This window comes from Rhinoderma darwinii, chromosome 3 (genome assembly GCF_050947455.1).
Source record: "Rhinoderma darwinii isolate aRhiDar2 chromosome 3, aRhiDar2.hap1, whole genome shotgun sequence".
Taxonomy (NCBI): Eukaryota; Metazoa; Chordata; class Amphibia; order Anura; family Rhinodermatidae; genus Rhinoderma; species Rhinoderma darwinii.
Window position 1 is genome coordinate 175,034,296 of NC_134689.1, and position 14,051 is coordinate 175,048,346.

Here is a 14,051-nt window from a genome sequence, read left to right on the forward strand (position 1 = left end):
TCCCCTGTGACCAACTCCCCATTACCACTATCTAAGGGTCCTACATGTTCAGACCTGGGCTTTTTTGCATTTATATGCTTGAAGAATTTTTTAGGATTTGTTTTACTATCCTTGGCCACCTGCCTTTCATTTTGTATTTTTGCTGATTTTATTACATTTTTACAGATTTTATTAAAGAGGCTCTGTCACCAGATTTTGCAACCCCTATCTGCTATTGCAGCAGATAGGCGCTGCAATGTAGATTACAGTAACGTTTTTATTTTAAAAAAACGAGCATTTTTGGCCAAGTTATGACCATTTTTGTAGTTATGCAAATGAGGCTTGCAAAAGTCCAAGTGGGTGTGTTTAAAGTAAAAGTACAACTGGGCGTGTATTATGTGCGTACATCGGGGCGTTTTTAATACTTTCACTAGCTGGGCGCTCTGATGAGAAGTAACATCCTCTTCTCTTCAGAACGCCCAGCTTGTGACAGTGCAGATCTGTGACGTCACTCACAGGTCCTGCATCGTGACGGCCACATCGGCAGCAGAGGCTACAGTTGATTCTGCAGCAGCATCAGCGTTTGCAGGTAAGTCGATCTTACCTGCAAACGCTGATGCTGCTGCAGAATCAACTGTAGCCTCTGCTGCCGATGTGGCCGTCACGATGCAGGACCTGTGAGTGACGTCACAGATCTGCACTGTCACAAGCTGGGCGTTCTGAAGAGAAGAGGATGTTACTTCTCTTCACAGCGCCCAGCTAGTAAAAGTATTAAAAACGCCCCGATGTACGCACATAATACACGCCCACTTGGACTTTTACTTTTAAACACACCCACTTGGACTTTTGCAAGCCTCATTTGCATAATTACAAAAATGGTCATAACTTGGCCAAAAATGCTCGTTTTTTAAAAATAAAAACGTTACTGTAATCTACATTGCAGCGCCTATCTGCTGCAATAGCAGATAGGGGTTGCAAAATCTGGTGACAGAGCCTCTTTAAGCTCTTTATATTTTACAAAGGCTGCAGATGTACCCTCAGATTTGTATTTTTTAAATGCACTTTTTTTGTCATGTATTGCCCCTTTCACAGAAGGTGTAAGCCATGTGGGGTTTAATTTTAGTAGTTTATACTTGTTACCTGTAGGAATACATTTTGCACTATAATTACCCAAAGTAGATTTGAAAATCTCCCATTTATTATTTGTCCCATTATTTGACATTAGTTCTTTCCAGTCTATATCCTGAATTGCCGCCCTCATCCTGGGGATTTTGGCTTTCTTAAAATTAAATGTTTTTGCCCTCCCAGCCTGCGTTTGTTTTTTACAGTATAGGTAAAATGTAACTATATTATGATCACTGTTACCAAGGTTTTCACGAACATTGACATTCCCAACAAGATCTGCATTATTAGAAATGACCAGATCCAACAGAGCTTCACCTCTAGTCGGGTCTTCCACAAACTGGCACATAAAATTTTCCTGCAACAGGTTGAGGAAATGTCTCCCCTTTGCAGTTGAAGCCGAACCATGACACCAATTAATATCCCGATAATTAAAATCTCCCATTATCACTACAGTACCCGCCTGTGCAGCCCGCTCCATTTGTTTATATATTTGACCTTCTATCTCTTCAGTTATATTGGGGGGTCTATAGATTACACCAAAAGTAATTTTTTCAGTGTTTACCTCACTTTGTAATTCTACCCACAAGGTTTCAACCTCCTCACAGTCTTCACCCTCTAATGTCTCATTTACACTCACCTTCATATCGCTTCTCACATACAGACATACACCATCCCCTTTCCTATTTGCCCTGTCTTTCCGGAACAGTGTAAAACCCTGTAGATTTACAGCTCAGTCATGTGAAGAGTCCAGCCATGTTTCAGCAACTTCGTCAGGCCCCCAGGCAGCCATGCCAACCAACGGCTCCCTCCGATCTTGCCGCGGGGGGGACGTTGGGACGTTACAGGGGGTCGCCCCCTTGTTTTTAGTAATTGAAATGCCGCGATCTCTATTGAACGCGGCATTTAACGGGTTAAACAAGCGGGATCGCGCTAAAACGGGATCCCGCTTGTAACCCGGAAGTGTCGGCTGTAACACACAGCCGACACACTCGCTCTATGGAGTGGACTCAGCCCGTGAGCCCGCTCCATATTCCCTCACCCGGCGTGCGCCGTATATATACGGCGGATGTCGGGAAGTGTTTTACTTACATTTCAAATTGTCACGCTCTCTATCAGAAATGTGATTATTAGACATTATTTGAGCATTTTTATCAATGATCTCCTTATCTTGTTGCCCAGTCCTCTCCCCACAGTCTGTCCCCCCCCCCCCAATATAGTCTGACCCCTCTCTAACCTGACTACCCCTTTATTTTCTACATTGACCTCCCTCCTCAGCCCTAGTTTAAATACTCCACCTTCCCAGCTAGAATTCTCTCCCCCAGCACAGCGGACCCCCTTCCATTTAGATGCAAATCATCTGCAGAATACAGTTTGTACCCCAATAAAAAGTCAGCCCAGTGCTCTAGGAACCCAAAGCCTTCTCCTCTACACCAAGACTTCAGCCATGCATTTAACTCCCTGAGCTCCCGCTGTCTTTCCTGTGATGCGCATGGCACAGGCAGTATTCCTGAGAATACAACTTTGGAGGTCCTTCCCTTCAGCTTGTAGCCTAGTTCTTTAAAATCATTCTTAAGGCTCCTCCACCTGCCATGTATTCTGTCGTTAGTACCCACATGGACCACGATGTGTAGATAGCGCCAGTCACAATGCCCCCTGTAGATAGTGCCAGTCAAAATGCCCCCTGTAGATATTGCCTCCAACTCTGTCCACTGAAAAAAACCAAAACATTCTCACCTGTCCCCGTTCCCGCGCCATCCTCTAGCGATGCAGGACTGTTCAGAGACGGGGTGACGCCAGAGACGGTGACCTGTTTAAATGGGTATGAGCTCCGCTTTCAGCATATGTAAACTTTCAGCAATACGAGTCTTCCATTGAGATTATACCTATTGGGTAGTGGTTGTCTGCACTTGTGGCTGACAACACAGCCACAGCTTTGAATCTGCTTTGTGCTTTCTATTTATGGGGTTTAAATTGAGCCATATATTTTGTGTGTACAGTACTAGTACTGATTTCTTTATCTGGCTTTTGTCAGGGGTATTTTGTCCTGCTGCTGAATAGTTTTTCCTGCTGGTTTATGTAACAGAACATGCACATCATATAAATGTAATATACTGTTGATGTATCTTTGCATTTCTGTATTTAAACAGTGTCGCCCATCACCCATATATTTGGATATATTATATACTTGTGATCTGGTTGTCTTTCTGCACTGTGGAATTCATCTCTGTTTTAATTCATGTTACTTTTTAGATGTATTTAATAAAGAAACTTTTGTTTTAAATCATTTTGGTGTGTCAGACTCCGAACTTTAGGTCTTGTTACCAAGCAACTTCATCCAGCGTAACTGCGCAGCCGGTGTGATGACGTCATTGTGCAAACTGCATTATTACTAAATCGCCAAATGGCAAGGAAGGCAACTGATAGTTCCCTGTCTTGCCAGCGCTAGAGTATGCAATTTCATCCGCATCCTAAGGATGCAGATACAATTGGATGAGAGGTCCCGCTTCACAGCTGTTCTCTGAACCGGCTGTAATTTTTACAGCCGATTCGGGAGAACCGGGGTGAACTGGGCCTCCTTTCAGCCTTGTGCCCCGGGAACTTGCCCAGATTTCCCTCATTATATTCCGCCCCTGGCTACACTGCTCATTACTGCTGTACAATGTCCTCCATGCTGCTGCAGCTTTTATATATATATATATATATATATATATATATATATATATATATATATACACACAGTCAAGTCACATTATTATGACCACCTACTACTTTTAACGTCAGCAGCGCGTAGCCTATAAAGGAAGTGATGTGTAGTTGCCTGGCTTGGTGGGTATATAAGCTGTGCGATAGGCTGTCTGAACACATATCACACGTTGTTGAAATCGGTAAAAGTAGCGATTTATCAGAGTTGCAAAAGGGGATGATTATTGGCTTTCGGGCCAAGGGTGGCAGTATTTCTCAAACAGCGCAGTTTGTGAACTGTTCGCGTGCTGCTGTGGTGAAAGTGTATAGTGAGTGGACAAATGGCACCATTGGGAATAACCGACGTGGAAATTCTGGAGCACCACGTGTCATTGATGTGAGAGGTCAACGTTGGCAACCAAGGTGCGTGAGGGCAGAATGACACGCTACGGTGGAGCAGCTCACCGTGAAAATCAACCAGGGGGCTACCAGACGTGTGTCTAAAACAACATTTCAGCGAACCCTTCTGCGTATGGGGCTCCTAAGTACACGGATTGTCACTGCTACTATGCTAACAAAGGTGCATCAGAAAAAAAGGCTCCAATTTTCACGGCAGTATCGGAATTAGACCACCGATGATTAACAAAGGGTTGCCTTCTCTTAAGAGACAAGTTTTCTGCTTCATCGAACGGATGGACGTTGGCGTGTCAGGCGAGAAACATTGGAGAACAAACACCCTGCAACCATTGCTGGAAGAACACAAGCTGGTGGCCGCAACGTTATGGTCTGGGGAATTTTGATCAGCTCGTCTCCCACAATTTTTTTTTATAAAAAGTGATCAAAAAGTCTTATGTTCCCTAAAATTGTGCCAATAAAAACTAGCCATCACACCGCTAAATCGACAAATATATAAAAAAGTTATGGCTCTCAGAATGTGGTGACACAAGACAAATTTTATTTTTAACAATTAGAGTTTTCCTTGGAAAGGTAGGTATTGCTATAATTGTAATGACCAGTAGAATAAAGTTAACATGTCGTTTTTACCACACGGTGAACTTTGTAAAAACGAAACCAAAAAAAGCAATGGAGGAATCACTGTATTTTGCCCATTCCATCCGACAAGGATTTTTTTTTCAATGTTCCCAGTACATTATATGCTACAATAAATAGTGATGTGAAAAACTACAACTCGTCCTGCACAAATACAAAAAAAAAGCCCTCATATGGCTGCATCGATGGAAAAAGAAAAATCTTTTTGTTTCCTAATTACTTTTTGGAAGGTGGGGAGGAAAAAATGGGAAGGGGTTAAAGAATGCTGAATACGAACGTCCGTTTTAACAACAATCAATTATAAGCTCTCAGCGGGATATGTATGAAAACAACCTCTTTTGCACAGTATTTTAATTATTGTCAATTTGCATAGTCCAAACTATCCATCAGTAAGAATCATAATAGGATTTACATACTGACCATTTCTCAAAAGCAAGCAAAAGGTTGCTACTATTCGCTGATCTATTGTTTTTGTTAGATTATATTTATTTTATTGTTTTATTATAGAGTCTATTGTGAGTGCTCTATTTATATACATATATAGTGTGACATTAAGGGGGTTGTCTAATCAGAGACAACCCCTTTCAGAATAAAGTTGATTTTGCCAGAGATGCCCTTGTAGCGTCCATGGCCGCGGGCCGTCGGGTTTGCTCACCTCCCGACGCCCACAGCCATGGATCTGTGAGCGCTGGTCCCCATCTCCTTCCTAGGAGACGCCAGCGCTCACTTCCGCTCCGATCCGCTGTGTCCCATAGGGTGCGTGTGCACGCTAGTGCCAGCTCTGTTTAAGGGCCAGCGCGCGCACATGAAAACAATCATCATCAATTTACATGATTTCCTGTACTATAAGAAGGCCACTGCCCTTCTGATCCTTTCCTGAGCATTGTTGTCGTACCCAAAGTTTGTCTAGTCAAATGATCCCCTGGTGTCTCCCTGTTCCCAGCGTACCCTGTTCCTGTATCCGGTATCCTGAATCCCGTGCTATCCCGGTCAAGTGCCGTGCTGTGTTGTAGTCGTGCTGTGCTAGAGTCTACACCTGTCCTACTACTCCACGCCTGACGTCTACCTGCTGCCTAGTTCCAGCTGAGCCTGCCTCTCTACTGTCCGAGCTGCCACAGGTACCCTATACAAACTATAGACTGTTACCTGCGCCCTGTTGGCCAGCTGCCATACCGCCAAGGCGGTACGGCCCAGTGGGTCCACTATCCCAACGTGACAGCCCTGGCTGTCCAGACATTCAGTAGGAACATTCATAGTTTACTTCTAGTGGAAAAAACTCTGTTCTGGTCATGTGATGGACACACAGGTGCTGGGATCACTAGAAGACACAGCTGATACACATACTGTAACTGTAACGAGCCGTTCAACTGTGTGTCCATCACATGACCATGGGCAGAATTTTATCCACTGGAAGTAAACAATCAAGGTTCCTATTGAATGACAACAATGTTATCCTATTTTTTTTGTCCTGGCATTGTGTAGAACTATATGTATACTAATATTTACACGTTCGTATATCCTTATCTCAAACATATAAAAATGACACATTTATCTATAAGTGTGTGGCAATCTCTCTGCAGGCTGCCATCCAGAACATGTGCCGAAAACTGGTACTGGTGATGTAGGATAGCCTTGGCAACACTACAGCCCAACCTGCTGGCTGTGTCTCTCTGTCACATTTAGGGTATGTTCACACGGGTTGAATACACTATGAAAAAGTCTGCAGCATATCCGACCCAGAACACGCAGAGTAAATCCGGCCAAATATTCTCACCAAATGGTCTTGGTGCCACACGTCACTTCTCTTACGGCTCCTTTACGTCCAGGTGGCCTCCGGTGATTACGTTTCATCATGTGACCACTGCAGCCTGTTTTTGGCTGAAACGCCATCAGAGAGGGCAGCCTGGACATAAAACAGCCAGAAAAGCAGGGAAGCTTAGCTATGGCAGCGCCCAGAGAGGTGAGTATAAACTTTTTTTTAACCTGCGGAATTTGCTGTGAAAATGCAGCGTAATCGAAGCAAATTGCGCCAACTATGGCATTTGTTGCAAAATTTTACTTCCTCGTTGAACTCAATAGGATAATTCTGTAACAAATTCCCAGTGAATCCGCAGCATAAATTGACATGCTGTAAATTTATAATCCGCACCACAGGTTAATTTACCGTATGCAATATTCTGCGCAGCATTTTTCCGCAGTGTGTGGATGAGATTTGTTAAAATCTGATCTACTTTGCTGTTTCTGTAATACACTGCGGATTTTCTGCCTGCAAATATGGATGGAAAAATGCCGCGTATATTCTATATGTGACTACCCTCAAAGCTCTGGCAAGAAGCAACTTTGGAAGTGCACTGGGATATGTCTGATGGGAAAAAGGAAATATTTTGCATTTGTTTCTGACCCAAACATTTTTATTCTCACCTGCTATTAACATGTAATTAAACACATTCCTACGGATAAGAAAAGCTTGGGATTTTGGTTCAGCGCTGTTTATAAACCACAGTGACTATGCAGTTAATTTTTAAAGCTGTATTTAAAATCTATAGCTACACATTTCGGGGTTGCACCAACGTCTCTTAGCTGAAGTGTATTCACATGTATTCTGACCATTATCCTTGACCACCATTGATTGCAGTTACAATACAATGAGTATGTATTAATTTTCTATCATTAAAGGGAATGTGTCGCAAATGAAACCTTTTTTTTCTAAAGTAAGTTCCTTATCTCTATTATATTTTTAAGTTTTTTGCTGTATTTTTTTTTTCCTCCACATGGTGGAAAGTATTAAAAATTAAATAATAATTTGACTTGTTTTCCTATGTTGGCCACCAGATGGAGCACTTCCAAGAATTACAGCAAGGTGAATAAGGCAAAGCAACCTGACTCACAGCTGCCGTAAATGTGGGAGGGAATCTCACCCCCCCCCCTCCCACAAGCCAGGAAAAGGTGTCTTCAAATTGCTAAGCAGTGGCCCGCTGCCATTTTGGGTGTGATTGTACAAATGCAGAAGCTATAGGATACACCAAAAGGCTAAGGGTATGTTCACACGCTTACTCAACAAAGGGGAAACAGCTCCTGATTTTCAGCTATTTTTTAATCAAACTCGCGTTTTTGGTGGCGTTTTTTTTACGGCCGTTTTTGGAGCGGTTTTTCTATAGAGTCAATGAAAAACGGCTCCAAAAACGTCCCAAGAAATTATATGCACTTCTTTTTGGCGGGCGTTTTTTTACGTGCCGTTTTTGAAAAACGGTCACGTAAAAAATGCCCCGTCGGAACAGAATGCCGTATTTCCTATTTAAACCAGAGGGCAGATGTTTGTAGGCGTTCTGCATACGATTTTTCAGCCGTTTTTCGGGACGTTTACGGCCTGAAAAACGGATGAAAACATTGCGTGTGAACATACCCTTAGAATGATGAAAGTGAAGTCAATGACTTTTCAGTTGACAGGTTCACACGGCGTGTATTTGACATGGTTCTTTGTGCATTTTACGTGACAAAAACCACATAAAAAAATGCTTGATTACGCTTTTTTATTTACATAATTGGTAAAGTGTGCTGCTAGTACATACAACGCGCTTTTTACACACGCGTTTTTAAAAAGCGAGCCGTTAGTTTTTTCCGCAAGCGTTTTTAAAAACGTGTTGCGTAAAAAAGAACAGTGGGTGGGGTTGTGTGTGGCGTAGTTGCATGTTTAGGGGGAATTGTGTGTGTGTATATGGGGGGGTGCTCGCTGCTGATTCTTCAAAACAGCTGATAAGCGGCTGTGAAGGATCAGCGGTGCCCGTGCATACGCCACATGTGCTACACAGACACACACACACACAGCTGTGCTACACAGACACACACACACACAGCTGTGCTACACAGACACACACTCAGCTCTGCTACAGACACACACACTCAGCTATGCTACACAGACACACACACTCAGCTCTGCTACACAGACACGCACACACACACTCAGCTCTGCTACACAGACACACACACAGTCAGCTCTGCTACACAGACACACACCGACACACTCAACCCTGCTACGCTGACACACACACACTCAGCTCTGCTACACAGACACACACTCAGCTCTGCTACACAGACACACACACAGCTCTGCTACACAGACACACACACTCAGCTACACAGACACACACACTCAGCTCTGCTACACAGACACACACACTCAGCTCTGCTACAGACACACACTCAGCTCTGCTACGCAGACACACACACACACACACACACACACACTCAGCTCTGCTACACAGACACACACACACACACACACACACACACACACACACTCAGCTCTGCTACAGACACACACACACTCAGCTCTGCTACAGTCACACACTCAGCTCTGCTACACAGACACACACACACTCAGCTCTGCTACACAGACACACACACTCAGCTCTGCTACACAGACACACACACACACACACACACACTCAGCTCTACTACATCTGACACACATTTTTACAAGGAACACAAAGAAGCAAGGGCCCCTTGTAGGAAGATCAGAACAAGCACGATATGTTATCAGCAGGAGCTGCACTGATAATAAACCGTCAGGGGATGACAGACTCCACGGCTGCACTGCAGGTATCGTCAGCAGACTACAAGGGCCGTTTATGTCGGCTTGTAGTCTGCAAAGCAATGCATGGGCGGCCCGTCAGGGGTCACGAGAGCAGGGGTCTGTGAAAGAGAGAGGGACAGACAGAGACACACACCTTACCTGCAGTGCAGCTGGTCTTCATAATGGTGCCTGCTATCTCCCTACAAACCGGCTTCTCTGCTGTGTGACTCTGACCTGCGCCTGCGCAGGACGGGAGCCGTTCATTGTGCCCTATGCATTGTAGCTGCCGTATTCCATCTCTGTATGTGTCGTTAATCGACACATACAGAGATGAAAAAATAAAAATATGGTAGCCCCCATAGAGAAGTAAAAGTATGAATACATTAAAAAGTAGAATGTGACAACACAAATAAATAACATTTTTGTTTACATTATATTAAAAGCAATATAATAATAATAATAAAAAAAAAATCATGACACCTTCCCTTTAAGTAAAAATGTGCCATGCTTGAAGTCAATATGCAACAATTATTAATATAGATATTACAAATTTCTGTCAGGTCAACTAGTTGTTTAACCCCTTGGGGATGTAGCTAATTTTTGGATTTTCATTTTTGTTTTTTCCTCCCCGCCTTCCAAAAGAAATCAATTTTATAATTTTGCATTTACATAGTAGTAAAAGGGCTTGTTTTTTGTGGGACGAGTTGTAGCTTTTTACAGAATAATTTAATGCACCATATAATGTACTGAAAAACGGAGGTGAAATAGGCAAAAAAACTGAAATTCCATCTTTGTTTTTTGGATTTTGTATTTATGTATATTTGTTAAAAAAAAATGTTTTGTGTCACCACATTCTGAGAGCCATAACTTTTTTATTTTTCTGTCGATTGAGTGGTATCAGGGGTACACGCGATTTTTTTATTTTTTTTATTTATGCCAGTCATAGTACCGGTTAAATAATGTTATATTAGAATAGTTCAGACTTTTACGGACGCTGCAATAATGTTAATTATTATTTTTTTTTACCATTACTTTAGAAGAAAAAGTAGGAATAGGGTTTTCTGTTGAACAAGTCCCTCTAGGCCACTTGAACCAGCGATCATTGGACTTAATAGGAGTACAATGGAGTCTTAAAAAGGCAGACCTGTGTGCATTTATTATTGCATACAGCCAACACCTGCTCAGCGTTTAGCCAATGAGTGCACTCCATACATCCCCTTGGTGGCTGTTACGTACATGTACGTGATATGTCGCCAAGGGGTTAAGCGTTCAAGGTGTGTGTGTGTGTGTGTGTGTGTGTGTGTGTGTGTGTGTGGTGTGTATATATATATATATATATATATATATATATATATATATATATATATATATATATGTATCTCAAATAACTTAAACAGACTTCTGTTACATAATACTGAGAAGGACAAGTTTAGGGAATTTATCTAAAAATGACTTTCCTCCATAATTGAGTGAAAATTGTTTAGAATTTTTTTTTGTAATTATAGAAGATACACTTTCTAATGCACTGTCTAGTACTAGCTATAGACTGAAAGACACACTCCATCCTCTGCATGGATTGTATCTTGGCTTTTAGGCTGTAAACATGATCTGATAACACTTAGGTTATGGAAATTGATGTTTTGGTTAACATTGGGGACAAACCTTTGGAATACAAATTGCAGCAAGACTGAAAGTGGATTAGTGCTACATATAATTTACAAAGAAGGAGGATGACGCATTTTGTTTGACATTATAGAAGGCAACATAATGATTTTCATAGAAAACACTTAAATGTTCTTGCATTGAGCAGTCAGTAAGGAAGGCTGCCCGTTATTTTTTATTTATTTTTTATAGAATTGCCCATATACAACACTGACATCTAAAATATTTTCCTTTCTTTAACTCTTCTGCCGCAAGAAGGATGTTCTCATGGACAGGGCCAGCCTTAGGGGTGTGTGACCATTGCACAGGGCACATCACTCCAGCAGGTGGAAGGGGGCGCTGCGCTGGCTCCCTTCCCCTGATTGTTTCAGAAGCGACTCAGCAGCTGCCTTTCCACCTGGACGCTTCTTCTCTCTGTGGCGTCGCTACCGCTGCAGCAGCCATAGCGGCGATACTGGGCATTAGGGAGCCCGTGCCGACCGCCGGGACGGGCCCCCGCCATGGCCAGTGGCGCTGCTAGCAGCTGTGTCTGCTACAGCGGTAACAATTCCTTAGGACGCAGATACTATTGAACACTATAGCAGAGCAGGGAGGTATCTCCCTGCTCTGCTATCTACCAGGCCAGTGGTTCCCAACCGGGGTGCCGTAGGAACCCTCCAGGGGTGCCGCGACACTCCTCTGAACTACGGCCGTGCTTTCTCTCCTCCTACTCAAAGCACAAAGTGCTTATAGATAGCCCCCCACCTACTTAGATGTTACCCCACCTTCCTGTAGATAGTGAGTAGAATCCCCCTGTGGACAGGGATTCCGCTCCTGGACTTAAATGGACAGAGACATCAGGGACTTCTCCTGGAATGGAATACCCGGTCACAGCGTTGGCAACGCTGTGGACGGGGATTCAGTTTCTGGAGTGGCCCCTGATGTCACTGTCCATATATGGACAGAGGCATCAAGCGCTCCGTCCAGGAGTGGAATCCCCGGCCACAGGGATATTCCGCTCCTTCAGGGTTCTACAGTGGCGCTATCTACAGGAAGGGGAGGGGGTGCTATCTACAAGGGGGTGTCTGGCACTACCTACAAGGGGACTGTGTGGCACTACCTACAGGCAGGCTGTGTGGCACTACCTACAGGGGGGGCTGTTTGGTACTACCTACAGGGGGGGCTGTTTGGTACTTCCTACAGGGGGGCTGTGTGGCACTACCTACAGGGGGGCTGTGTGGCACTACCTACAAGGGGCTGTGTGGCACTATGCACAGGGTGCTGTGTGGCAATATCTACAGGGGGCATCTGTGAGTGGCGGGCTGATGGTCAGCACAGGCTGGCGTGATGACATCGCTGGATCACGCTGGCCTACGCAAGGATCCCGTCTTCGGCATTGTGGAGTGGCTCCGTACGTCATGGCAATGGGGCTTAGGTGAGAACTTTTTTTTGTTTGGGGGCACCGTCTACAAGGGGGAAGTGAGGGGCTATATGGCACTGTCTACAAGGGGGAGGTGGGAGCTGTATGGCACTGTCTACACGGGGAGGTGATGGGAACTGTCTACAAGCGGGAGGTGGGGGCTGTATGGCACTGTCCACAAGGGGGAGGTGGGGGGCTGTATGGCACTGTCTACAAGGAGGAGGTGGCCGATTATGGCTCTGTCTACAGGGAGGCACTATCTACAAGGGGGCTGTGTGTAGCAGCCAAAGGTGGGGGCATTAAAATGATCTGCAAACAAATTCCAAAAAAGATTTATATTGTATTTTAACTTTGAGTGTGAATGATAAAGAAAAGCTATAGCTCAAAATCAGTACAAGAAAAGTGAAGAAAAGATTTTTCAAAGAAACTCAAAATTTATGTAGATTTTAAACTGTGAAATGTTAAAAAAATTTTTTTTTTAATACGACTGAGACTTTAAAGTTCCTTTCTTGCGTTTCAAAAACTGAAACGATATATAAAAAAAACTATTTCTACCTGGTATACGCTCACAAGCATTGCATGGAAAGTTCTGGAGAAAACTGCAATGTAGCAGATGATGAAAGTGTGCACTGAAGCGGCTTCTTATCCATCTTTGTAGAAACATTTATAGTTCATGCCAGGCATTACACTGCAGGACTAAGCTTCTTAAATCTAAGAGAAATCATATGAGGAAAATATTTCAGCCAACAGATGGTTATTGTATATGTATGATAAAAAAAAAATGCTTCTGTTTCTTCTTATTGGGGTCATACATCAATACTGTCACTTGTACAAATTGGAATATTGTATAAAAGTGGATCTGTCATCAGATTATGCAGCCCTATAAAAAGGGTACCATAATATGGGAAGAGTTCCGCTTCCCTATTAGCCAAAACAAATTGTGCTGTTTCGCTAGTAGGAGTGATCAAAGAATACACAGGACTCATAGTTATGTGTCTGATGTATTCATGAGGGGAACACTCCCTCCGCCCCAATTGGAGATTGACAACTGGCTACTGTGTATGCAGTCCATCAATCACCGCTGAGAAGGGTGAGGGAAGGGGGGGGAGCGCTCCCCTCATAAATACAAGAGACTTGTAACTACGAGTCCGGTGTATTCTTTGATCACTCCTATTAGACTAATGGCACAATATTTTTTAGTGGTGGTTTGGCTAATAAAAGAGTAGACCTGTCTCCATACTATATAAGACCATATATAGGGCAGTATAATCTGATGACAGATCTGCTTTAAAACTTTTGTGGTCAGTCTGAACTCCATGTTGCCTGAACAGAACATGGAACATCTTGCTATATTTTTACACACAAATGGGGTGACCGTTGCATGCAAACATGTGACTATGAAGTCATACCTCTCTCCAAAGCCAGACAGATAGACTTGTGTGTAAATATAAATATATACATTTCTGTTGTAATAAGGAAGGGTATAGTCTGTTATAACTATAGACAATTCCTGGAATTGGTCAGGAGAAGGAGTGTTGCTCAGTCACAGAATTTCCAAACACAGTAAAAAACAGCTAAACG